General features: G+C 37.4%; 1 non-coding gene across 1 annotated transcript; it reads left to right on the top strand.

Annotated features, from left to right (window-relative positions):
• The first annotated feature begins 1,637 nt into the window (after positions 1-1,637).
• Positions 1,638-1,744, top strand: LOC141616311 (small nucleolar RNA R71). The gene has a single exon (XR_012530667.1). It is a non-coding gene; the product is annotated as a small nucleolar RNA R71 (small nucleolar RNA).
• Positions 1,745-25,694: the final 23,950 nt, after the last annotated feature.

The raw sequence follows: 25,694 nt of genomic DNA, 5'->3' as shown, positions 1-25,694 counted from the left end.
CCACTTCTAGAGTGAGCTCTCCATGCTTCACATCAATCACCGCACCCGCGGTGTATAAGAATGGTCTTCCTAGAATGATTGGAATGTTGGAGTCTTCTTCCATGTCAACAATGACAAAGTCCACCGGGATGAAAAATTTTCCAACTCTTACGGGAACATCTTCCCATATCCCTAATGGTGTCTTCGTCGATCTATCGGCCATTTGGAGTGTCATATTGGTTCATTTAAGCTCTCTCATCCCCAACCTTTTACTCACCGAGTACGGCATAACACTCACACTAGCCCCTAGATCACATAAGGCTTTGTTGATCGTGGTGTCGCCAATGGTACACGGTATTGAGAAGCTTCCCGGATCTTTGAGTTTTGGAGGTGAACTCCCTTGAAGTATTGCACTACTCACCTTAGTGAAGGTGATAGTCTCAAGCTTCTGGGTTGACTTCTTCTTTGTGAGGATGTCTTTCATGTATTTCGCATAGGCCGGCACGTGATTGATTAATTCCGTGAAAGGAATCGAGACTTCCAAATTCTTCACAATTTCCATAAATTTTCCAAGTTGGTCATCAAATTTGGGCTTGGCTTGACGACTTGGAAAAGGAAGTCTAATCACAATGGGCTCCTTCTCCTTGACCTTGTCTTCATTTTTCCTTGAAATTTCTTCTTTTGATGGTTCTCCATCCTTGGAGTTTTGCACAATTTCTTCTTTGTCGCTAGCTTCCACAACTTCATCCTCAACTTGCTTCTTCGGTGCTTCATACCTTGTACCACTTATCAAGTGAATGGCACTAACCGTTTCATGTCTTGGGGGATTACTTTGAGGTGGTAATTGCCCCTTTTGTCTTTGTGAGCTTGAAGATGCTAGTTGAGTCAATTGGGCTTCCAACATTTTGGTGTGAGCTAGAATGTTGTTGATGGTGATTTCCTTTGCTTGACTATCCTTTTGCATTTGAGTGAAAAACTCTTGTTGATTCTTTTGCATTTGGAGGACCGCTTTTTGAACATCAAAACCTTGGTCATTTTGTTGATTGTATGGAGTTTGATTTTGGTAACCTTGGTTTTGGTTGTAAAAGGGTCTTTGATTTTGGTTTCTCATGGGAGGTGGGGTGTATGTTGTTTGAGGGTTTTGAACATTTTGGCTTTTGTATGAGAGATTTGGATGGAATTTGGTGTTTTCATTGTAATAGTTTGAATAAGGGGTACCACTCTTGTATGCTTGGAAAGCATTCACTTGTTCATTTGTTCCCCTACATTCACTTTGGTCATGTCCCAAAGTTCCACAATTCTCGCATATCCCACTTGGGATTGATGAAGATGCCGTCATGGCATTAACATGATGCTTTGGTGATTTTGAGGCTTCTTCAAGTTTAGCCATAGCTTTTTCAAACTTCAAATTGATGGTATCAATGTGAGCACTAAGTTGAGCACCTAATTGAGTAACGGAGTCCACTTCATGCTTTCCTCCCCTAGTAGCCTTGCGAGGTCTACTATATTGTGAGTTATGGACCGCCATTTCCTCAATTTTGTTCCAAGTTTGATTGTCATCAACTTCGGTGAACATTCCATTTGATCCCATGTTGAGAATGTTCCTTGAATCTTCATAAAGACCGTTCCAAAATTGTTGTACCAAGAACCACTCGCTAAGTCCATGATGAGGACATGAGCGACAAATTCCCTTAAACCGCTCCCAAGCTTCATACAAAGATTCTTCATCCCTTTGCTTAAAGCCCGTAATTTGAACTCTTAGCATGTTAGTCTTTTCCGGTGGATAGAACTTTTTGTAGAAAGCTAGAGCCAATTTCTTCCAAGAATCAATTCCGAGAGTAGCCTTATCAAGGCTTTTCAACCATTGTTTCGCGGTGCCAATTAGAGAAAAAGGAAATAAGACCCATCGAATTTGGTCTTGAGTTACACCGGTTTGAGAAATCGCATCACAATAATCGCAAAAAGCCTCCATATGAGAATGAGGGTCTTCACTAGGCATCCTCCCAAATTGGCTTCTTTCGACTAATTGGATAAATGCGGATTTGGCAATAAAATTTCCGGTTAGATGTTGTGGTGTGGGAGTACCATTGGGTAGGTTCTCCTCGGTGGGTACGGAATGTGATGAAAACTTAGGCATTGTGGGTTGATTTTGTGTTGGGTTCTCCTCACCTTCTCTTGCAAAAGGGTTGATGAACTCAATAGTATTTGGTTGAATAACCTCACTAATACCTCTCAAAGTTCTCCTAGCAAGTCTTCTATTGGTTGTCAAAGTCCTTTCAATTTCGCGATCAAAGGGTAACAAGTCACCTTGTGACCTTCTAGACATGCAAAATATCAAACAACTCGAAAACAATTAGAACAAACCTTGAGGAGTTTTATTTCCCCAAGGCAAAGAAAGACACAACTAATAACAATATAAGAAAATCTAAATCAAGTTAACACCGTCCCCGGCAACGGCGCCATTTTTGGTCGGGACTACTAAATCTTTCGGTTACTTGTCGTTAGGAGCACCTAGACCAAAACACAATTTATAACTTCACCAACAACTCTACAATTAGTAAAGAGGCAAGTAAAGGTCGGATCCCAAGGGACGGGAATTGAGATATGATTTCTATTGCAACTAGTGGTGTCTTAAGGGTGTCACAATTGGGGTTTGCATAGAAGATCACTAAACTAAATAGCAATGAAAGTAAACAAGCAAGATGAATTAAAAGGGATGTAAACAATTGATAAAAAGCACTAGGGTGTCATGGGGTCATAGGAGATTCATGGGACTTGATCATAGAAACATGTTCTCAAATTATAAGCAAGCAGTTATTGTTGTGATGGATCGAGTTGGTTTATATCTTACAATCCTAGGAAAGTTTGGGTCCCGGAGCCGAATCGATTAGATACAACACCTACAAGTCGACTTAGTCTTCCCTACTCAACAACATGCATGATCTAATGAGACTCGAGTTGGTTTATGTCTTACAAGTCTCATTGAAAAGATAGGTGATGGGTAAAAAATGCAAGGATTCATAGGCTCGCATTTTATCAAACATAACATGTGCATGAGTTGAGATCATAACAAGCAAGCAAATAAACCATGAAAGCATATTAATTTAAGCATGAATCATTTCCCATGTTGGTTTCCCCTAATTACCCATTAACCCTAGCTAAGGAAACTACTCACTCATTATCATGTTGAACATGCTAGCAAGGTTGTCAATCATACCAACAAAGTGAAACATGATGAATAAATGAAAGTAATTAGCAATAATTAAAAAGGGATTAAGAGAATTATACCTACTAATGATTCCAATAATAAAGCAAAGAATAAAAGAAGTACTTGATGCTTGATTGGAAGGTTGTCAATCTCCCAATAATAACCCAAATAATCTTCAATTACCCAAAATAAAGGATGAACAAGAGAGAGATTAAGGAAATAAAGCTTGTATTAAAACTTAATTAATTGTTGATTACAAAATTAAAGAGAGATTTGATTGATATTAACTACTCTAAAGATTGCTAAGAAGAACATGCTCTTCTAATTAGACTAATGGGGTATTTATAGTGGGGATTAGGTGTGTGAATTAGGGTTAACTAAGGGCTTAAATGACGATTAAGTCCCTACTTAAGGAAACGCCGGTCTTTTTGGAAAGACTCCGGTCTCTAGGGAGACTCCGGTCTCTAGAAAAAGATGTGCATCCTTCCTTGAAGCTTGAAGAAGACGAAATGGGTCTGCCTGGGAATCCGGGCGTCTTTAGCACGGGACGGGCGAATTTGGTGGTTTCTGCCCGGGCGTCTTGGGGTGAAGACGGGCGTCTTCTGGAGTTTGTGCCCGGGCGTCTTGAGGTGAAGACGCTCGGATTGTGGCTTGGTGGACGGGCGTCTTCTGGGGAAGACGCACGGATTGCTGGGCAGTCTCGTTCCTTCTTCTTTTCTTCCTTTTTCTTCATAAAATCCTTGGGGATTTCCTCGGGGATGCAAGGATCTTTTCTCATCATTGCCCATCTACTATAGTATGTACAAAGGCCTTCTAATCTTGTCTCTCCTTGATGCTTGGTCATTGAATTCAATTAATTTAGTCTCATTTTACCACGAAAATGCAAGGTTTGCACTCCTTTACTACCAAGGGATCAAAACTTCAAAGAATATGCAAAACAAAGAACTAAAGACAATAAATGACCCAAATATGCACTAAAAAGCATGGGAACAAGGCTAATTCGGGGACTAAATGTGCTCTAATTATGGTCACATCAATACAAAATAAGGTGAAATGATTATGTGAGTAATCATCCACTACTCTATTTTACACGGTCCACTTGCCCATTTACGGGTCCATGTTGGTTCTTATATTTATCGCACAAATACGTGTAATTTTATTTTAAACATCGTTTCATGTTTAAATACTTCCATAATTAATTCGTCCAAATCACTCCGTAAATATACGTGTACCACTACACATATTATTTACGTACTAATATTAATCACATTAATCAATTAGTACAATTTTAGTGAATTAACAATTAATTAACTAAAACCCGTCTCCCAAAATTTATTATTCAATTATCACATAATTAAATAATAACTGTCGTTCCTTGAGTTCGCAACTCGAATTCTCTCTTAAAATAATTGAGTAACCTTTTAGTCTACAAATCAAGGGACTAAATAAATTGTATCTCATACAATTAATTAGTTGTCTATTGGGGTTCATTCCTATAGGTGTGACCGAAAGGGGTCAGTTGATCACCGCCGTCTCACGATAATAATGTCAAACTCTAGTCAGCCAACCGTTATCGATTTACGTTAATCAACTGACGAGGATCAAATAAATAAATATCTGATAATATTCCTTTAATGAGATTTATTATGTAAACGCACTATTGTGGAGGACACTAACTCCAACAATCTCCCACTTGTCCGACACAAGGTGTGCGCTACCAATTCTCTTGTCCGTTTTAATCTCCCACTCAATGCAAGGTGTCTTTCAGGTCGCACTTGCACATGAACATATCGCGAGTGGTTTTCTCGATCGGGAGTGTGACTACCTGACCGGAAAAATATCTCACAGATTACTTCCGAGCGTGGCCACGCATTTGTAGTCATTAACTCCTCGAGTGGCCTTGATATATAGTTTACCCAACGTGGGTGGACAATTCTTGTATGCCCTATCTATCCTATTGCACAATACAGATCACCATGACCAAGTAAATGCCCTTTTGGCCTCCTTTTACGGCACGACCTAGGATAAAAACCAAAGTCACTCGGAAACTGCACTTGCTCAGATAATAGTCTCCAGTCAAAAGAATCGACTCATTAGAACATCTTAGAGATCCCCGCCACGACCAGGCGTCTATAATAGAACTTAGGGACTCTCTAAATGGTCACTGTCCGGCAAAGTGTCACACACTCTGCCTATGTAATCGACTAGTCATCACGTATGACCTTATGGTGTTGAACAACCATCAATCGACTCACAATCTAGTCACTCCGAGACGTCACCTCATTAAGTGACTAGGGACAAAATACAATGTTCATCTTATTCACTTGAATATTGTTCAACATTGTCTCCACAACTTATTCAGATAAACAAGGTATTCAATGTTTTCAGTCAAACTGAATAATTGAGTTCTTAAAGAAACTCTAACAATGAATGCGATCATCATTTATGTAAATATCAATACTCTATCCAATATTTAAATAACGATCTTCAGCAATTAAGGTATACTGCTCAATCACATTGAGATGACATAACCATCATGTCTACGGCTTTGGTTATAGGATAAGCAACAGTTGTATCACTCTAATTTCCATTGTTATTTTCCTTTGTTCTATGCAATCTTTTCATCACATAGAGCATTTCTAAGTACACGTCTAAACAAGTTTTTAGACTCTGGTTCTAAAGCCAGTCAAACACTCCCACTGTTTTCACAGTCTCTTGGGATACGATATTCGGCTAACAGAACTACTCTAGTCCCATTAAATTCCGGTTATCTACTATCTCTCTTACAACATCGGATGTTGTAATGTACTTAGCTTTCGTTCATGATTTGTACGTATAACACTTATGCATACACATCCTTCATATGACATCTTTTATGTATGACTCCTCATACATGTTTGCTATATACATGTATAACTTCTTATACACATATGTATAACTTCTTATACATATTATTCTTTATGCACATAGCATTCTTACATGCTAACCATTCCTTAATGAGGCCCATAACATCTTATAAGTATAGAAATGTTTCCGTGTAATCCTTTTACACAAAATTCATACATTCCTCAAAACTACAAGAGTAAATCCTCAGTGCTTCTCAAGTACTCAAGGATGCACTTGATAATCATCTAGTGACACTCACTAGGAAATGATTGGTAATGACTTCTCATATTCTCAACATGATAAGTCCGGACGAGAGAAGCTTTTAGCATATTTAATAGATCCTGCAGCGGAAGCACAAGAGATCATATTAATTGTTCAACAACTTGAAATAGTCAAGAATCTTATCACATAAGTCTCTTGACTATAATGCAAATATCCATAGAGATCTACCTCATTAGATCCGGATATTAATATTCGCCATGCCACTCTCAAGTATTCACCCGAGAATATTTCTAGTCACTAATATGTCAAACACATATTTAGACTAAGAAACATCACCTTAGCTACATTTCTAGTCACTAATATGTCAAGCACATATTTAGACTAAGAAACTCACTTTAGCTCCCACTAAACTCCATGTATCATCATGGTACCTCGACACTCGAATAATACCATTTTGATAGACTACATGATTGAACCCAAAGTTCCAACTCTTTGATGTATATAGATCACAAAAGGGATCTTTCAAGCATGCTAGGCTTCTTAGCATTGACAACATCAACAAAACTTCTCCCAAGGAGAAATTTTCACTATTCATTTGCCGAATCTCATCCTCATGAGAAGCTATATTGCTAAGAACATACGAATTGATAAAGGCATTTGGGTTGTCACAAAACTCTCTATAACCAACCCAAATTTTAAACATCTTATGTAACCTTTACGACAAGATCAAGGTAACCAACCCAAGTATTCACCTTAAATCACGTCTCGAAAACATCTCGTGTTTCCTTCTTTATCGCATCGTGTTCAAGGAGATCAATTCGAATTGCATGGTGACACGCCATCACATAGAGTTCATACTATAGAAAAGTCTTTGATAAGGGTTTAAGATTCGTTACTTTTGAAAAGTAACGCAATATTATCGCAAAATTATCTCCTTATAACCACTGAGCCATAATAAAGAACGTCTTCTTGAATTGCACTCAGTTTGTGGGTCTTGGACTTCCGTAAGTTCAAAATTTCTCCCACTCTGTCTTCCAGAAAATGGAAATCTTTCTGGAAAGAAAGCATTACGAGCCACAAACTCTTTGTTCTCGTTTTGGAGGAGTAAAAACCAAGTGGTTCAATTTTGGATAACCTCACAAATACATAAATTGGTTCTGAACATAAACATTTATGGTCCCAAATGTATAAAAAAGACAAGTTAGGGACTCTCCCTATCCATATCTCATATGGAGTCATTGAGGCTATAATAGTCGGGTTTTAAACTTTTAGTGAGAAAATAGCTTACAAAAATTGCGAAAAACCTCAAACTATATCTCATAAAGTTCGGTTTATATACTTGACTACACCATAAACTATGGTGTCCCAAGGAAAAGGTAATATGTGAACTGGTTCACAATCGTCTTAGTGATTATCAAGGTCATTACTTGATATTACCCATTTGATCTTCAAAGTCATTACTTTGAAACTTCTGATCAACATCTTTATCTTGACGTGCTTTTGGTTTACTACTTCATATTGAAAATATTTCACGTTTAAAAAATGACTTTTATGTCTTATTAAATAGATACGAGGTTTTCATATCTACTTAACATTACGGTAAAAGTAACGAAGTATATTTATAACCAACTATCGGCCTTACACATCTGTATATATATGGTCAATCACCTCATTATTGTGTTTCTTTTCAGCAAAAGAAAACATAATACATGCACACATACCATAAAACTCACAATCAAATGGTTGTTCAATGTGCTTTTCGTTTACTCGTTAGAAACGAATTTACTTGAGGTTTGATCAATTGGGTTCACTGGAATAGAGACATTAAAATCAACAAGATAGTATAATATTTAGTTTCCGTGAAGAATGTAAAATTCCTCTAACTTAAGTGGTCTAAACCAACCACCAAGTCATCATACGAGTAGGTACAACATTTTGTTTTAAATCACATGAGTGATGCCTTCTATGTTTAAACATAGATGATTACATTCTTTTAAAACCAAATTTAAGTACATTTGTCCCTATCGAAATCATTGCTACTCGAGCACCATTTCGATACAAAATGTCCTATGCTAGACGTCTTATGTTTTATCAATTCATGTAAACTTCTTTACAAAGAAATGACCCGTACTTGGTATTTCATACCAAGATAGTGGAACTAGCCTATCCATTGAGTAGATGTCTCTTTCAACTTTATTATATCGCATACATCTAGGGTTGATACTTATTAACTCCCACTCACTTTCACATTCCTCTTTGCTTCAATCAAGCAAAAATGAATCTCATGAAGACCTCTCTTTATGTCATTCGTGATATTTTATACACTTAGTAAGAGTGAATTACTATAAAGTGAGTGTAACATGTGGCAAAATCTAAACTTCTTGCGAAATTGGACTACCTAACCGTTCAATTGTTATCATATGACTAAACTCTTTAGCGCATAAACAATCGATTTGGCCTTTCTCGAAGTGAGCCATTTGACGATATTATTTTGGAGTATTTTGTGTTTTTGAAAACTCTTTTCTTAAACTTTTGAATTACTCTTGAGTAATTAAAACTAATACGTCATCTTCATGACGGAGGTGTCACTTCCGAAATCAAGACTCTCTTGATAAAATGTGACTTCCTTTTAAACTCGTAATATGAGTTTGCAACATAAAACCCCTTTTTAATATGTATGGACCTTAAGTTGTATAATAATCGCAAAAATCGTTGTAAGCTTATGTAGGTGAATTGGTAAATCATGTTACCAATCATTAATTCCTTCAAAGAAACCGCTTCCTATGAAAGAACGAAACGAGTATAATAATAAATAGAGGATGAAGTGCGCGATGTCATAGTAAATACATTAATTAAAAAGAACGAAAAATAGGAAAAATTAACATTCAATGTTTTAAAAATACTTGTGAAAACATGTTCAACAAGTTTTAACATTTATATAATGATCTCCCACTAAATTATATAAATGATTCCAAGATCCGTTTTTAGACAAAAATAGGCATCGCTTGGGCGAAACATCCCATAATTGTGTAAATTCGGTAAGTCACGTTGACTAATTCGATCTCTAGAACTCTTGGTCGACGAATTTCCTTGAATCCATCTACTAGCCCTGGAACACAAGACCGTCTTATATCCCGTTGAGTCCAACCAATTTTGGCGTGTGATAACCGCTTGCCACCCTACTTACTCAAGGTAAAAAGAGAACACCCCGCTTGGGCGAGCGTGGCTCTAATGAACAAGAGATTCATAGGTGTTACTAATTGGTAAGGCTAATCTCAATTTTAGTTATGTGACAGATCTTGTCAATTTAGTCATAAATTCCTTATAAGTGAATTAATTCGGTGAATGTAAATGACGTGAATTGACAACCGCGAAAATAAAAATGCATGTGAATGGCGATTTTGGCATGCGCGAAAATAAAACAAGCAAACAAGTAAGCATATGAATAAATCCTAGTATGGCCACCTAGTTAATAAAAACTAGTCTATTACATTTCGGAAACCAACTCCTTGGTCCCTTGCCTCTTCATTCCAAAAGTGGCTTCTTCTTGTGGGATTTGGAACACCTTCCAAAAATAGACTCCGTCTCGATGTAATCCGTCTTTTGGAAACGTCGGTAAGAATAACTACTACAATTTAAATTACATAGCTATTCCTATTATACATTAATTAATAAAATAAATAAAACTATTAATTAATTACAAACCAACGATACGAGATCGTATTTAATTACAAACAAATCGATATTCCCATTCATTTCGGGTAATAACGATTAAAATTAACTAGGCCATACTAGGTACAACAAGATAAATACTTTAAATAAATGACAATTATTCATTCAACTTAAATAAATATGCTTAAAATGCTGTAAAATGATGCCAAAATCGCCCTATCTATCATTCGTTGGTATCCATCTCGGTTTTTGTGGATTTAATCGATTTTTAACATGTAAAAATCAATAATCAACTCTTAAATCTCATTTAAGTCCAAACTAATTGTCCAAACTGTTTTGAACCTCAAAATTAGTCCTCACTAATTTTATGATAAATAATTAGTTTGATTTGGTGATTTTTTGCTAATTTAATAGGTAAAATCATAAAATTTAAGTAAAAATCCAAAATAATTGCAAAATTACCCAAAAAATTGAAACAAAACTTTTTAGTAATCTGGAACACTCCCAAGAACACCAAAAAGTCAGAAAAATTGCCCAAAAATTCTGGATAAATTTTATGAAGAAAAAGATCGATATTTATCGGTTTTTAACCACTAAAACCAATAAATATCAAAACAAAGTGAAAACACACATGCAAAATCACTTTTAAAATTTAAATAATATTTTTAAATGTACATAAATTTATCATGGGCAGAATCAAATGTTTCAAAATTATGATTAATTAATTTCACTTTTATCGACTTTTATCTCATAAAATCAATAAACATGCAAAAAATTCGAACCAACCTTCAACCTTTTGCATACAATCAGTAGATAACATGCATGAACTACCATAAAAAAATCCATACACCGAATCAACTTTAACTATTTTTAGTCAATTTTTTAACTAAAATACGGCATTTTGACTCGGTTTTCTACAACAAATCAATAAAAATAGCAAAATAACTTCATAAATCACCGAAAAATACCACAAACCTTTTGAGATCAGTAGGTATGCATGTCCCAAAAATTTCGTGCTAAAACCTCTTCTAACACAATTTTTGAGTTTTTATAAATTATCTCATAATTCATTAAAATGCTTAAAATCAACATGGAAATTACAAGCCTAAGCTCTGATACCACTTGCACTTGAAAGATCATAGATCCATATTAGACTCTCTAATAAAAATTAAATTATCTCATAATTTGTCATTTAGGTGATCTATGTAACATGCATGCTAATATGAAAGTATAAAAAGAAAGTATAAGGAAAAACAATTTCCTTACAATGATTTTGTGGTAAAAAGGGCACAAACTAGTTCACCTTACTAGCTTGTTCTTGAGCTTATACCAAATGGATGATCCTTCTTGCAAATCTTCAAAAAGAAGATCTCCTTCTTGTTGCACCCAAGAACTTACCCAAAAATAATAACAAGTATTTTACTAGAACTTGTATACCCTTGATATTATTTGTAATATTACTAACTCTCTTAGTAATAAAATTTATTTACTAACAATCTTAGTAAAGATGGATAATTATTTTTAGAGAGATGAATGATATTGTTCACATGCAACATACAAAATAATGTAGTGAAGAAAAGAACAATAGATGGAGTAAAAAGGAAGGGAAGTGGTGGGTGGAAAAATGGAGTGTTGGAGTGGACAAACTTTGTCTTATATTTTTCATCTTACATCACATGCAAAATCTTATATAAGATAACTTATGGTAGTATACAAAATAAGGTGAAATGATTATGTGAGTAATCATCCACTACTCTATTTTACACGGTCCACTTGCCCATTTACGGGTCCATGTTCGTTCTTATATTTGTCGCACAAATACGTGTAATTTTATTTTAAACATCGTTTCATGTTTAAATACTTCCATAATTAATTCGTCCAAATCACTCCGTAAATATACGTGTACCACTACACATATTATTTACGTACTAATATTAATCACATTAATCAATTAGTACAATTTTAGTGAATTAACAATTAATTAACTAAACCCCGTCTCCCAAAATTTATTATTCAATTATCACATAATTAAATAATAACTGCCGTTCCTTGAGTTCGCAACTCGAATTCGCTCTTAAAATAATTGACTAACCTTTTAGTCTACAAATCAAGGGACTAAATAAATTGTATCTCATACAATTAATTAGTTGTCTATTGGGGTTCATTCCTATAGGTGTGACCGAAAGGGGTCAGTTGATCACCGCCGTCTCACGACAATAACGTCAAACTCTAGTCAGCCAACCGTTATCAATTTACGTTAATCAACTGACGAGGATCAAATAAATAAATATCTAATAATATTCCTTTAATGAGATTTATTATGTAAACGCACTATTGTGGAGGACACTAACTCCAACATTAGCTACACATATTACTAATGTTGTCAATAATAATGATGATGAATAAACTAATTAAAGGCATGATGCAATAACAATGATTAACCATAAAGCAGATTAGGGCAGAATTTAATTAAGAGAAGAACAAGGAATTAAAGCAACAAATAACGAGATTAGGATTAATAAAGAGAAGAAAGATTACAATCACAAGTGATCCGGCGTAAAGAACAACCAAAATCCAAGCAAAGAAATCCAAGAGCAAGTTTACAGTGAAGAGAGTAAAGTGGCGTTCTAAGATGAGTAAAACGTAATTAATAACCTAATTATGAATGCTTAAATAGGAAAAACTAAGTCCATCAACGAAATAAGGCAACACGGGTTAATTAAGCCCGTGAAAACTCAAAACCTCTCGATCGAGCGATTAAAAAAAGCACTCGATCGAGGACTTCAGCAGCTAATCCTCTCGATCGAGCAATAATTCCACTCGATCGAGGAAACCCAGAAAACAGCATTTCGATCGAGTATGGCAAAGCCTTTGATCGAACTCTTCAGCACTTCAAACCACTCGATCGACCAAATAAACCATTCGATCGAGTGTTCTTCCTCCAAGTCAGCTTCGAAATCATCTTTGACTGCTCCGTTGACCATCCTTCACGCATCCCAATGCAGTACACTCGCTCTAACATTTCCGTCTCCTCAAAATGCATGCAAAACAGGACGAATAGAGTACGGTTTCACCACTTTTAGGTTCATTTCTGCAAAACAGACAAAACAAACCAAAGTAGCCAATTCGGGGCATATTGCAATACAAAACAATATAAAAGTGCATAGAAACACGTGCAAAATAAGACTAAAAAGACTATATAAAATGCACGTATCACATCCTTTGAGTCTGCATTTGCATTTGTTTTTGCATTCACGTTTATTTTTCTGCTTGCATTGTTTTTAATTTCAAAAAATGAAAAATCACAAAAAAATAGAAAAAATTCAAAAATATCACGTTTATTTTTGCATATAGGTCGAGTCGGAATGGTAGATTTCTGTGATGATTTTGCACTATAACTTGTCATTTCACTTAAGCTTTGCATCAGATTGGCATTTTATTAGCTTTGTTATGCGCATTGTCTACGAGTTAATGTTAAAAATACAGCTGATCATATAGACATGACCGGATAAAATTGGCAAACTACTTTAAAATTTCTAAGTTATTAGAGCCGTATAACTAGTGTAATTTATGACCAGTTCATGTAGGAATTGAGAGTAGTATACTCCTTGCATAACATGTTCATTAATTTGCACTTCTATGAAATTCTATTGTTTTTTGCTTGCATACATTCGGGTTTGTGGTCGGTGTCACATGCAGGGAGGCGCTTGCAATTTTCCCTTTATTTTATTTTCACCCATTTAGCTCCACATTAGCCAAACTTAGCCTTTTGACCCTTTAACTACACCCAAATTAAGCCTGCCTGTCAAGCTAGTTTAGTGTTTTTTGCGGTATATTTCCCATTGATGTGAGTTGGCTTGTTTTATATTATTCGGAGTTGGTAGAAAAGAAAATAAATGTTGATATGTTGGTATTGAAAGAAAAAAAAGTTGTGAAAAATGAAAAAAAAAAAAAGATATGGGCAGGAAAATGAGAAAAGAACTAGAAAAGGAAGAAAAAGAACAGGCCGTATAAAAAGGGAAGTTTGTGACGGTCTTACTCCTATGCATTGTTATATCTTTTTTAGGAGTTGTTATGTTGGTTAGTGAGTTTGTGTGCCAATGAAGGGTGCTTGTGATTGATTTATAATCGGTTGAGAATCGGATTTCGTTAGTATGGTTTTGTTTAGGTGCTAGCTTGAGGCTTTACCTCCACTTTATCCATAAATGTCTTGCCTTTTCTTACCCGTAGCCTCAGTTTCCCATAACTTTTGTAAGCCCTCGGCTGTGACAGACACTGTTTGGTTGGAATGTATGTATGGTGATTAGAATTGTCTATCATTTTAGTTGCATGCATGTTTATGTGGGTCGTAGTTTAGGTGAGCGACTATTTTTTCTTCTTCTCTTACATTTAATTGCTTACCCTTTGCTTCATGAGAGAAGAGCGACCCGTGAGAGTTCAATTTTTAAGGTCTTGTAAGGTTGACAGTTCAGCTTATTTATAGACATCATACAACTCATTTGCGCTTGACTGTTGTAGCTATAAATGTCAGTTTTGTTTGCATTAAATGGTTTAAGTGGACAAGTTATAGCTAGCTCTGAGTTTTCATTTCCGTTCCATTAGTTTGCATTTAGTTTACTCGAGGACGAGTAAGGGTTCGGTTTGGAGAGATTTGATACGTGCAATTTATATAGTCTTTTTAGCCTCTTATTGCACGCATTTCTATATCATTCTTGTTGTTTTGTATTGCAAAATGCCCTGAATAGGCTACTTTGGTTTTGTTTCATCTCATTTGCAGGAACGGACTTCAAAGTAGTGAAATTGTGCCTTATTCGTTCCTCCTAGCATGCATTTATGGAGATGGAGGATTTAGAGCGGAAGTACCATGCATCGGGAAGCGTGAAGGAAGTCCTTGTAAGCTGACCAAACGTGTGCAAGCTGTTTTGAGTGGCCAACTGCTCGATCGAGTGCTTTCTTTGTCGATCGAGTGGTTTTGACGGTTCAAGGTGTTCGATCGAGACCCTTCCAAGCTCGATCGAAGTGGGCTGAATTAGAAGCTCTCGATCGAAGGCCATATATGTTCGATCGAGAGGATTTGCTGAAGAATTACTCGATCGAGAGGTCTCAAATGCCTCGATCGAGTACAATGCTTATTTACACGGGATTTTATTCCGTGATAAGTTTATTTTTTAGTTAATAAACGCTTCCCTATATAAGGTGAAGACGTCATGAGGTTAAATTATCTTGGATCATACATTACTTCTCTTAATTACTGCCGCTCCTTTCTCTTTGCTACGTTGCTTTACTTCTTAATTCCGGATCTTACCTTTGTAATCTTTCTTCACTCTTTGCTCTTAATTTAATTCTTCTTTGTTTGTTCTTAATTCTTGTTCCTTAATATCTACTTATTTATTGTCTTTATTAATTCATGCTTCATCTTTATTACTCATCCATTATGTCTTTCTTTAGTTTATTCATCGTTGTTATTGTTAGTGTCATTAATAGCATGAGTAGCTAAATTCCCTTATGTTAGGATTAGGGGAGTCATGGTAGTGAGTTGACGATGTTGTGAATAGGTTAGATGATTAAATTGTGAGAACTGTTTTATGACAATATAACTGTAATCGTTTAGTTGAGTGCACGCTTCTAAACCCATTAAATTGGTTAAATTCAATCATAGATCGGAAGATTGGAATGAACAGGCCTATTATGAAGAATAGACTACCCTAATGAGGATGGAAGTTAAGTTAGTTGTAATCTAGGGTGGATAGCGACCCGGAAGGACCTTTCCCTTGCCCTTCTCACATTAGATCGTCTGAACTATTTATAACTGAGTTGATTAATTGCCATGGTGAACCGAATTCCTAGAATACTTCTCTTTATTTGATCACATTTTTAATCTTCTATGCTGTTACTGTCCTTTTCTCGTATTCTCTTGCCTTAACCTTTTTAGTATTTAGAAATTAATTCAAAACCCCCGTTTGTTACCAGACAGACTTAGATTAGTAGATAGATATAATAGCCTCCCTGTGGAGATCGACCCTACTTCCGCTAGCTTCTGTTAGTAGTTTTAGGTAATTATTTTTTATACTAAAACGACGGTATCAGTAAGCCCCCAGTTTACGTTGTCTTGTCTCTTTTAATGATAGTGCAAGAACACGAAAATAACCTTGTTTTTGAAATAAAAATGCAGGTGGCGCCATCGAGGCACGTGGAGCTATGCAGGATGGCCAACCGGCTGCGAGCAACGGCTGCTGAGGCACTTTCAGGTGGCCCGGGACGGCAGGTGTGAACCTACCTTCCTTTCCTTCTTAATATGCGCGAGCGTTTTGAGGTATTTTCGAAGCACTTGCATTTCCATGTTTTGTTATTTACCCACTTTGTTCCTTTTCAGAGGGAGCGTGAGCTAGAGCAATCACGAGAGAAGACGGCCCACCTGTCGATGGAGCTTGAGGTTCGGGATGCTGACATCGCCATTCTTGAGGCGATGGTGGCAGACTTGAGGGTACGTCTAGCTGATCGTCATAGCTAAACTTGTAGCTTTGTTTCTTCGTACTTTGTTTTCGGGCAGGAGCTCGAATTTTGATGTATATATTCATATTTTGTTGTGTATATATAAAGGCCTGCGAGCCTTTTGCTGTTCGGTGTAAAATCTATCGTACCTGCAGGTTAGTTTGGAAACAGGTTTTGCATATCGACGGTTTACGCCGTCATGCTACCGTAATTCACGCAGATATCGCAAGCAAAACACATGTAGCAAAGTAAAATTTGCCTAAACGGCATAAAATGCAACTTGACCAAGTCGGAAATGTAGAAATAAAAATAAAAAAGTGCCCCATGGTGAGCAATAAAAGACTCGACGTGCGGCGGACGACGGGAGTGCTTCCCCCTAAAAAATGAAATGTGTAAGTGTAAAAAAAGGTAAAAAAATAAAAATAAAATAAAAAATGTGGCGAGAGGAAGGAGCGAAATGATTCCCCAAAAATAAAAATAAAAAATAAATGAAATGAGTAAGTGTTTATGTGTATGTGTGAGAGAGAGAGACGAAATGTGAAATGACGGTATCGTCTCGAAAAGCGAACCCGCGTTAGAATAAGATTCCACAGTGAAACAGGATTAAAAATTTGGTAGGGAAACAAAATTCCCGAATTCATCAAATAAATTACTATAGGAATAGGAAATATTAACTAAACCGGAAATAGGAAAGACCCTCCACGGAAATTAGCAGAAAACAAAGCTAAGGAAAAGGCGCAGCAAGAGCTGCGACACTTCCAAGGGGCGCAGCAATTGCTGAGTTTTCTCTTGAGATGGTCTCTTCCTTAGCAGAATTAGGAATGGCCGAATAATATAAATAGAGGCCTCGAGTTAGCTTCTATTCTCATAATTCTCTCCTCTATTACTCAGTAACTCATCAAATATAATAATTTCTCTCAAAAAAATCACTCAAAAAAATGGATACTTTTGAATCTCGACTCAAGGAATGGACTAATGAGTTTTCGAACACGGAGAAGCATGACATGGGCATTTTTGGATCGATCATCAGTTTTAAACAAGTGAAAGTGGTAAGACCGTTTCTTGATGCTTATCTTGAATAATGGAATACGGATTATCACGTATTTGCCTTTCCTGGAGGCGAAATATGTCCTTTTCCCGAGGAATTTGCAGCGATTGGAGGGTGGGATGTATAAAATCTTCCGGCCTTACCATCTAGCTCCCAAGGATATAAATATAAATTTAGGGACCTTTTAGGACTGACCAAGGCTGAGGTGGATCGACTTGTGACCTCTAAGGGTGTACGGTTGTTTGACTTTGTAGACCGTTTCATAGAAAGGGAAGACCCTACCATTTCCTATGCAGCGAGGCGTAGAGCCTTTGGATTTTGCCTTCTTCACTGCTTTGTCTTAAAAGGCCATGTTCACATGGAAATGAGAGTTGATCCGCGATTCTTGGGTATTATTGAGCAAATGGAACTGTGCAAGAGCCCAGCTTGCTTGGTATTAAGAGAGACCATTTTAGGGTTAGATAACCGAAAGTCGAACCATGAGCTTCCCTATCTAGGGAGTCCTATCATTTTACAGGTAAAAAACGATCCCGCTTCTTCTCTTTTTATCTTTTTTTTTTTTAGTTTTTTCATTTTTTTTTTTGTCGTGGATCATGCTCGTCCCTTTTGTAGATCTGGCTAGTGGAGCGACTGCGATTGATCGAGCCCCCAATTGATGTGCTTGGATATCGATCGTGATGAGGACTAGGCTATACATGGTGGACATTGCTCGAGTGTGCAAGTATTGAGCGAACAAGCTAAAGAGCGAAGGTGGTCCCTTGATTAGGTGGATCGTCCCTTGGTGGCATCTTAGAGCATTGGCGGGAGTATCATCCCTCAAACCTACTCGATCTATCCGTGTCCCCAGCTTGGAGTTCATGGTCAGCATATTCCCAGAGAGGTTGATGACGCAAGTGGGCATGAAGTAGAAAATTCTGAAGCTTGACACCGTACCATAGACAGCACATGCGCATACTTTCGAGTCTCATCGCGAATGGGCACTTCGTTGGGCCCAAAGAAACATGTGGTTTATACCTGTCATAGTTGGTTCACTATGGGTGTCGGATTCTTACTTGGAGTGGACGAGGGATGGAACCTCGGAAGAGCGCGAGAAGCTAAGGAAGCATGAGCCGATTGACTACAAGATCCGTGAGGTAGCGAAAGAGAACCAGTAATACTTGACCGAAGAGGAAGAAGAAGATGGATTCCGAGTCGTCCTGATGTGACTCTTAATTGCGCACATTTAGTCCCCTAATTGAACCCATTTTGCATACTATTATAGCATTTCATGCCCATTTTATCCGTCAAATCCTTTCTACGTGGCTTTCCTAGTGCATTCTATGTGTCTTATAAGAAAGGAGATAATGAGACGGAATTCCCGTCTCCCATGAATATTTGGAAGGGTGTTGGCAATCTTAGATGGACTAGTATGAAGAGGAGGCAAGAACGACGACCGACGAAGTAAGAATAAAGAGTATACATAGATCATAGGCCTTGAAGCAAGAGGATGGAAAACTGTGCCAAGATCCGTGCGTCCTAAGCACAAGACGGGCGGATTGCCTTGTCCAGATCCGAGCGTCCCGAGCACGAGACGAGCGGATTAGGGGGCTATGATCCGAGCGTCTCTCCAGTAATCCGAGCGGATCCCTTGGCAGAATCAACCGTGCCTCAAGCCAAGACGGGCGGATCGTGTTAGGAGTAGCAGTCCAAACTGCGCATCTCCTTCGGGACTTGCAATTCCCCATTTAAAACTTAACATTGTTATTTACTAACCCACCCTTGCCTAACCTTATGATGTACCACTATTTATACTCCATTTTGTAATAATTAAGACATTAAGTTCTCTTAGATAAAATATCTCTCTTAGATTAGATTAGGAGTATATTAGAATAGATTAATATCAATCTTTCCATATTAATCTTTTCTTAATTATTGTTCAAGCTTTATTATTATTGGGTAATTGAATATTATTGGGTTATTATTGGAGAATTGACAACTCTTCATCAATCAATCAAGTTTTCTTCTATTATTCTTTCCATTTGTTCATCTTAAGTTTGGTATAATCTCTTTACTCTTTACTCTTTATTGCTTATTTCCTCATTCTCTTATCATGTTTATACTTGTTGTAATGATTGACACCATTAATGACATATTTCCCATGATAATGAGTGAGTAGTTACTTAACTAGGATTAGTGGGGGATTAGGGGAGTTAATCATGAGATAAATTTATGCTTAATGAATTCATTTGTATGCTTGCTTATTGTTCCTCAACTTATGCACATATCATGTTTGATGAAATGCTTGATTAACAACCTAGCATGTTTCTCTTATCTTTTCAATGAGGTTTGTAAGATATAAACCAACCCAAGCCTTATTAGACATTGCATATTGTTGAGTAGGGAAAGCCCAAGTCGACTTGTAGGTGTTGTAAAGTCTTGACCGACTCGGCTCCGAGACATAAGTTTCCCTAGGATTTGGTTTATCATGCATGTACTTTAATAGGAAGAATTAAGTCGACTTGTAGGTGTTGTACAGTCACAAATGACTCAGCTCCGGGACCCAAATCTTCTTATGAATTATTTGGCATGAACTAACTTAAAATCCAACAATAATAAATTGCTTGCATCTACATAACTCATTTATGCTATCTTACCATGATTCCCCTATGATCCCATGACATCCTAGTATCTTTATTAATTGTTTACATCTCTTAATTTATTGCTTGTTTTACTTTATTGCTTTTATTAGTTTAGAACACAACTACAAACCCAAATCAATCGTGACACTAGCATAAATTGAGATAGATAGACTTAGAACCCAAAGCACATCGTCCCGTGGATCGACCTCGACTTAACCACTAACTAGTTGTTTGTTGAGAAATATAAATGTGTTTGATGGAGTGAACAATGACTCGCTCTACCATCAAAATGGTGATGTTGCCGGGGATGGTGTTATGTGATTAAGTTCTTACTTGTTTGTCTATTTTGATTGTGCTTTAACCTTGAGGAACTTGTTCCTCAAGGTTCGTTCTTACCGTTTTATTGTAGTTTCCGTGCTTGTAGTTGTTTCCTTGTCTTAGCTATGATGGCTCAAGACTTTACATATGGAGTATGTGGTGGATCTTTTGAGTATGACTATGGGTATGGGGAGTTTGAGGAGCAAGTCAACACAAACCTACCTTACAAATCATAGAATGAAAATCCTAACTACTATCCCAATTTTCCCCACCAAAATCACCACATCCAATACCTATATTACAACCAATTCCAAATGCCACAATACAACCACTTTCACACCCACCCACAACAAGAAGATGAACCTATTCAAGATATTTTTCTCCAAATGATGGGAGATCAACAACACTTCTTAAAACAAATGATAGAGGAGAGCCAAAATAGGGACAATGTTCTTCAAGGCATTGTTACCTAAGGTGAAGAATTGGAAAATCAAATTGCCCAAATGAAGGCAACCCAAGAAACTACCCAACCAACCAATCCCCACCAATCCTTAAGCATTGACCATGAATGTGAATTTGAGGTAATGACCTTTGATGAAGAAGATGTGAAGTGGGAAGAGTCAATCTCTTTGAGCTCTTATGAGTATGAAAGTGTCGTATTTGATGAGGAAGATATGAGGTTGAGTAAGCCAAATACTCTTAGCCTTTGTAAGTATGAGGGTGTCTTTTGATGTGAATATCGAGATAGTGGAGGAAGAATTATTGAAGAAAAATGAAGCCCCGTTTATGATTCTTATGAGGATAGCCATGATGACGAGATCGTGAAAGAAGCTTATGAAGAATATGTGTCTTGCAATGACCTTTAGAATAGGGAAGAATAATGGGCTTGTGAAATCACCTTACTTGAGGAGCCCATCTTTGAGAAATTTGAAGTATCGTATCATGAAGAAGATGAATGCCTCTTCCCTATCACCTGTGAAGACCATTTCACACCCACCATGGAACCTATGATTGTTGGAGATGATATGGTGCCCCTTCTCCAAAAAGTCAAAACATCATATAAAGGGTACTTGGTGGAAAAGCTCAAGAACAAACTTGCAAATGAACTTACTTGTGGAGATTTGGCACTCACGATTCCAACTCCTAAAGCATCCGGTCATCAATGTTATGAAAATTCTCCTTCTACTTTGGAAGGATTGAATAATCAAAGTGTTATTGTCATCACCAAAATTAGAGGAGAAGGTGGTAAGTGGAAGTCTCCGGATGAGAATGAGCCATACTTCATACCTTGTGTTGACAAGAATCATGGCCATGTTAGTTTGAAGCATTGCAAATATTCAAGTGCCAAGGGCAAAGTGAAAGAGAGAATGAATGACAAGCTTCCTTGGCCAAGCTTTATTTTGAATTGGAGCAAACCATACTTATGCTTATTTGGGGCTTGTTCACAAGCCTTTGATCTTCTTCTAAGAGCCTTGAGCTCTATGGACAAAGAATCTCGACAATTCAAACTAGTTTGGTGGAGTCCTATCTCAAACCACCATTTGTAATATATTTCTCCTCATAATATTTGCATTGTATAACATTGTATATACCTTTATTCTTCTTGCATTTTCTTACATGAGAGTAGTGAGAGAGGGTTGCTTACCCATTCATTGAGCATATTTTCAGAAAACGATAACAAGGAATCACAAAAGGGTGCAAGGGAAATAATTCAAATGAAAGAAAAACGCTCGTCCTGACAGCAAGACCCTCGTCATGAGCCTTGCTACGAGCACGAATCAACACTGTCTAAGAATCTGCCCGGATTGTCAAGAAGACGCGCGTCCTGACCAAGGATCCGCTCGAGCTGGCCTTGAGACGCTCGTCCTGGGCAAAATCCTAGGAAACTTTCAGCATTGTCTAAGAATCCGCTCGGATTCTCCAGAATCCGCTCGTCCCAGAAGAACTGTGCGTCTTCTCAACAATCCGCTCGTCCCCAACTGAGTGTAAAAACATCCAAGCTCACTGACAGAGAATCCGTGCGTCTCCACAGCAAGACGCTCGGGCTGCATCTGCAAGACGCCCGGATCACACTCGGGACGCTCGGATTGGCACGTCTTTTTGGCTGGATTCTCGATTTATCCGCCCGAGCCCAGACCTGGAGTGCTCGTCTCCCATCCGTTTCCTTGTTATAAACATCCCCACCATCCCTCTTTTTCCTTATCTTATCTCCTAAAAATCTCACATCATCATCAAAAACAATCCCCATCCCAAAAACCAACCAAAACCCTAACTTTTCAATCAAAAAATGATGAACCTAAGAGGGAAGGGCAAGAAATCCACCGATGCCACACCAAAAAGGCGCAAGGGTGCTACTTCTTCCACCCCAAGGGAGGCAAGGGACAGTCAAAATGTGGAAATACACGGTATTACACAACTTGAATACTTCCCCGAGGTAATCATCACTAGCGATGAGCACCATCAAAGATTTGAACATTTGTTAGGTAAGCATTACGAGCCTACTCAATTTATTGATACCGATGTTTTAGAAGTTCTTGGAATTAGGTATCAAACCGAAATGTTCTTCAATGGTCTTGGGAAGTTATTCTATGCTCACGAGGATACCTATTTGAGTCTTACCCTCGATTTTTTGTGTAGTCTCCGCATTGTTACTAATACACGGAGAAATGTTTGTTTGGAGTTCCGTCTTTGTAATCAAGACCATAAGTTAACCTTAGAACAATTTGCAAACATTTTTGGTCTTGAAGTGCCGAGGGAAAACACCGATAAGCCCTCCGACTTCATCGTTAACCACATATGGAGGGCCATTTATGGGAGGGAGCTCCATTCCTTCAAACAATGCTACAACTTTGCCATCCAACATCCGGTAATTCAGATTACCGAGTGCTTTATAGCCGGAACCATCAATGGGAGGCTAGAACAAGATAGGTGCACCCTTCTTGACTTGACCTTCTTAGAGTCCTACTTGAATGTACAAGGGACAAAGGCTTACAATTTCAACACGCCCCTTAAGATGCTTATGAGGCTTTATGATTATGCTCAAGGGAATTCTAATATCAAGACCTTTTTGATGGGAGGCCTAATCACAATATTGGCCAATGAACTTTGCCCCGGGTTTAACCTTCATGGGGGCTTTGAAAGGCTCCCAGGGAGCACTTTGATAGATGAGGATGCTATCTTCAACCACCACCGGTGGTGCACTTACAACCAAGCCGGAAGTGTGGAGTGGTTCACAAAGGGATGCTCTTCACTTGTCCTCTTGGGGTGGAACATACCACCTACCGAGCCACGGTTAAGTCGGTACTCATCTAGACCGAACTACCTCCTCCCTATTGAGATTCACCCCAACCCACCACAAAGAGAAGAAGCACCTCGTCAACCTCGTGAGTTGCCGGAATTGGGAAACGCACCACCATCCTACGTACCCATTCCACCCTACCCCACACAACATGTACCATTAACTCCCCAAGATCCAAGAGCTCCAAACATGAATGATTTAATGAAGCTCATGCAACGTGTCGATTTTGGAGTGCACGATGGGAGACAACTATTTGGCTCAATACCCCTCCTACTACAACATGGCTCAACAAGGGTACATCAACCCTAGAGGCCCTCACCCATCTTGGGCTCAACCACACCTTTTATTCCTTAACTAAGGGGACCGAGAAGGGAACTTTGGTGACCAAAGTGGAGGATTCTTTGGCCAAGGAGGAGGATATGACCAAGGAGGTTCTAGCGGACGTGGATACCGCAATGATGATGATGATGACGAGTGAGATGGCAAGAGGTGTTTGACCACACCACCTCCATTTGTATAATACTCTCTATCCCTATCTCTCATGTATAGTTGCATTGCATTTTAAATTATCTTGCATTTAGTTTATACCTCATTTGCATTTGTATTATATTTCATATTGCATTAGTTAATCCATATAGTATAGTTGCATTATAATATATCCCACATGATTAGATTATTTTGCATTGTACTATATCTCACATGATTCATATAATTAGTTGCATATAGACTAGAATTCATGCATAATCACTAATGACCAAACCTATTCATTTCTACACTAGTAATAGTGTTTAAATCGGTTTGGGGAGGTTTGATCATAGGTGACCATAATTTAATAGAAACATGCATCATTTAGTGTAGTTTAGATTGCATTCATTTGTTATATATATCATATAGAATTGCATTTAGTTAGAGCATGCATTCATTCATATCATTTCATTGAATTTGTACTTCATTTTCCATAAAACTTTAAAAATCCAAAAACATGTATTTCTTTTTCATTCCTACTCCTACATGTACATTGCTGACAATGTCCAAAATAAAGTGGGGGATGCGAATTTATATTCCAAAATACATAAAAATTGAAAAATTTAGAAAAATCTCAAAAATATGTCTTTTAATTTCATAAAAATCCATAAAAATTTGAAAAATTCAAATACCAAAAACATGTTCTTTAATTTAGTAGTGTAAAATTGTATATACTTGTGTTTTTGTTCTCTTCTCACATAGATACAATACTACATTTGAGGCATTGTCAAGGGAATGTGAAGACCGCTTGGTATGATCGCTCTAATCTCTATTTCCCTTCCATTTATTTTCATTATTCATATGAGGAGGATGGACTTACATGTCAAGGAGGATGTGGTGTATTTTGTTGTTGCGGTTTGAGCATCTATGTGTTGTTAGGAGTTGCATTTAGATTATATGGCATTATAGTTGATAGAAGCATATGCATTAGAGTTGTATATATGTTAGTTGCATCATGGCATGTAGTTGTATGGTTAGAAAATTTTGTGAAAATGCCTATTTGGGAAGCTTGACAAGTGTATATAAGGCCCTTGTAGATAATTTTTCTCCTTGAGATTTTGTTTTCTAGAATACCCTCAAGACACCCTAGGATGTGTCATACTAGTATCTTTTGACCCATGGACTAAGGCCTAGTCAAGAGTAACTTGTGGTGTGATAACTCCTTGGCTACCGTTTATTCCAAGGTGACCTTTGAAGCCATGCAACCGTTCTTACACTTCTATCATCATATTTTGTCAAAAAAAGGGAATGGGCACAAAATCTCCAAATTGAGTTCAAGTACCAAAATCGAAATCAAAAATTTACAAAATGCATCAAAGAAAAGAGGAGTACAAAAATATACTCCTATGCTTCAATAAAAGTACCCTTGCTACAAATGGAGTTACTTTGAAAAATGTTCAAAAATGCAAAAATTGAAATATTGCCAAG

This window comes from Silene latifolia, chromosome 11, assembly GCF_048544455.1.
Source record: "Silene latifolia isolate original U9 population chromosome 11, ASM4854445v1, whole genome shotgun sequence".
NCBI lineage: Eukaryota > Viridiplantae > Streptophyta > Magnoliopsida > Caryophyllales > Caryophyllaceae > Silene > Silene latifolia.
Note: the sequence above shows the minus strand (reverse complement) of the source record. Positions and strands in the feature narration are given on the sequence as shown.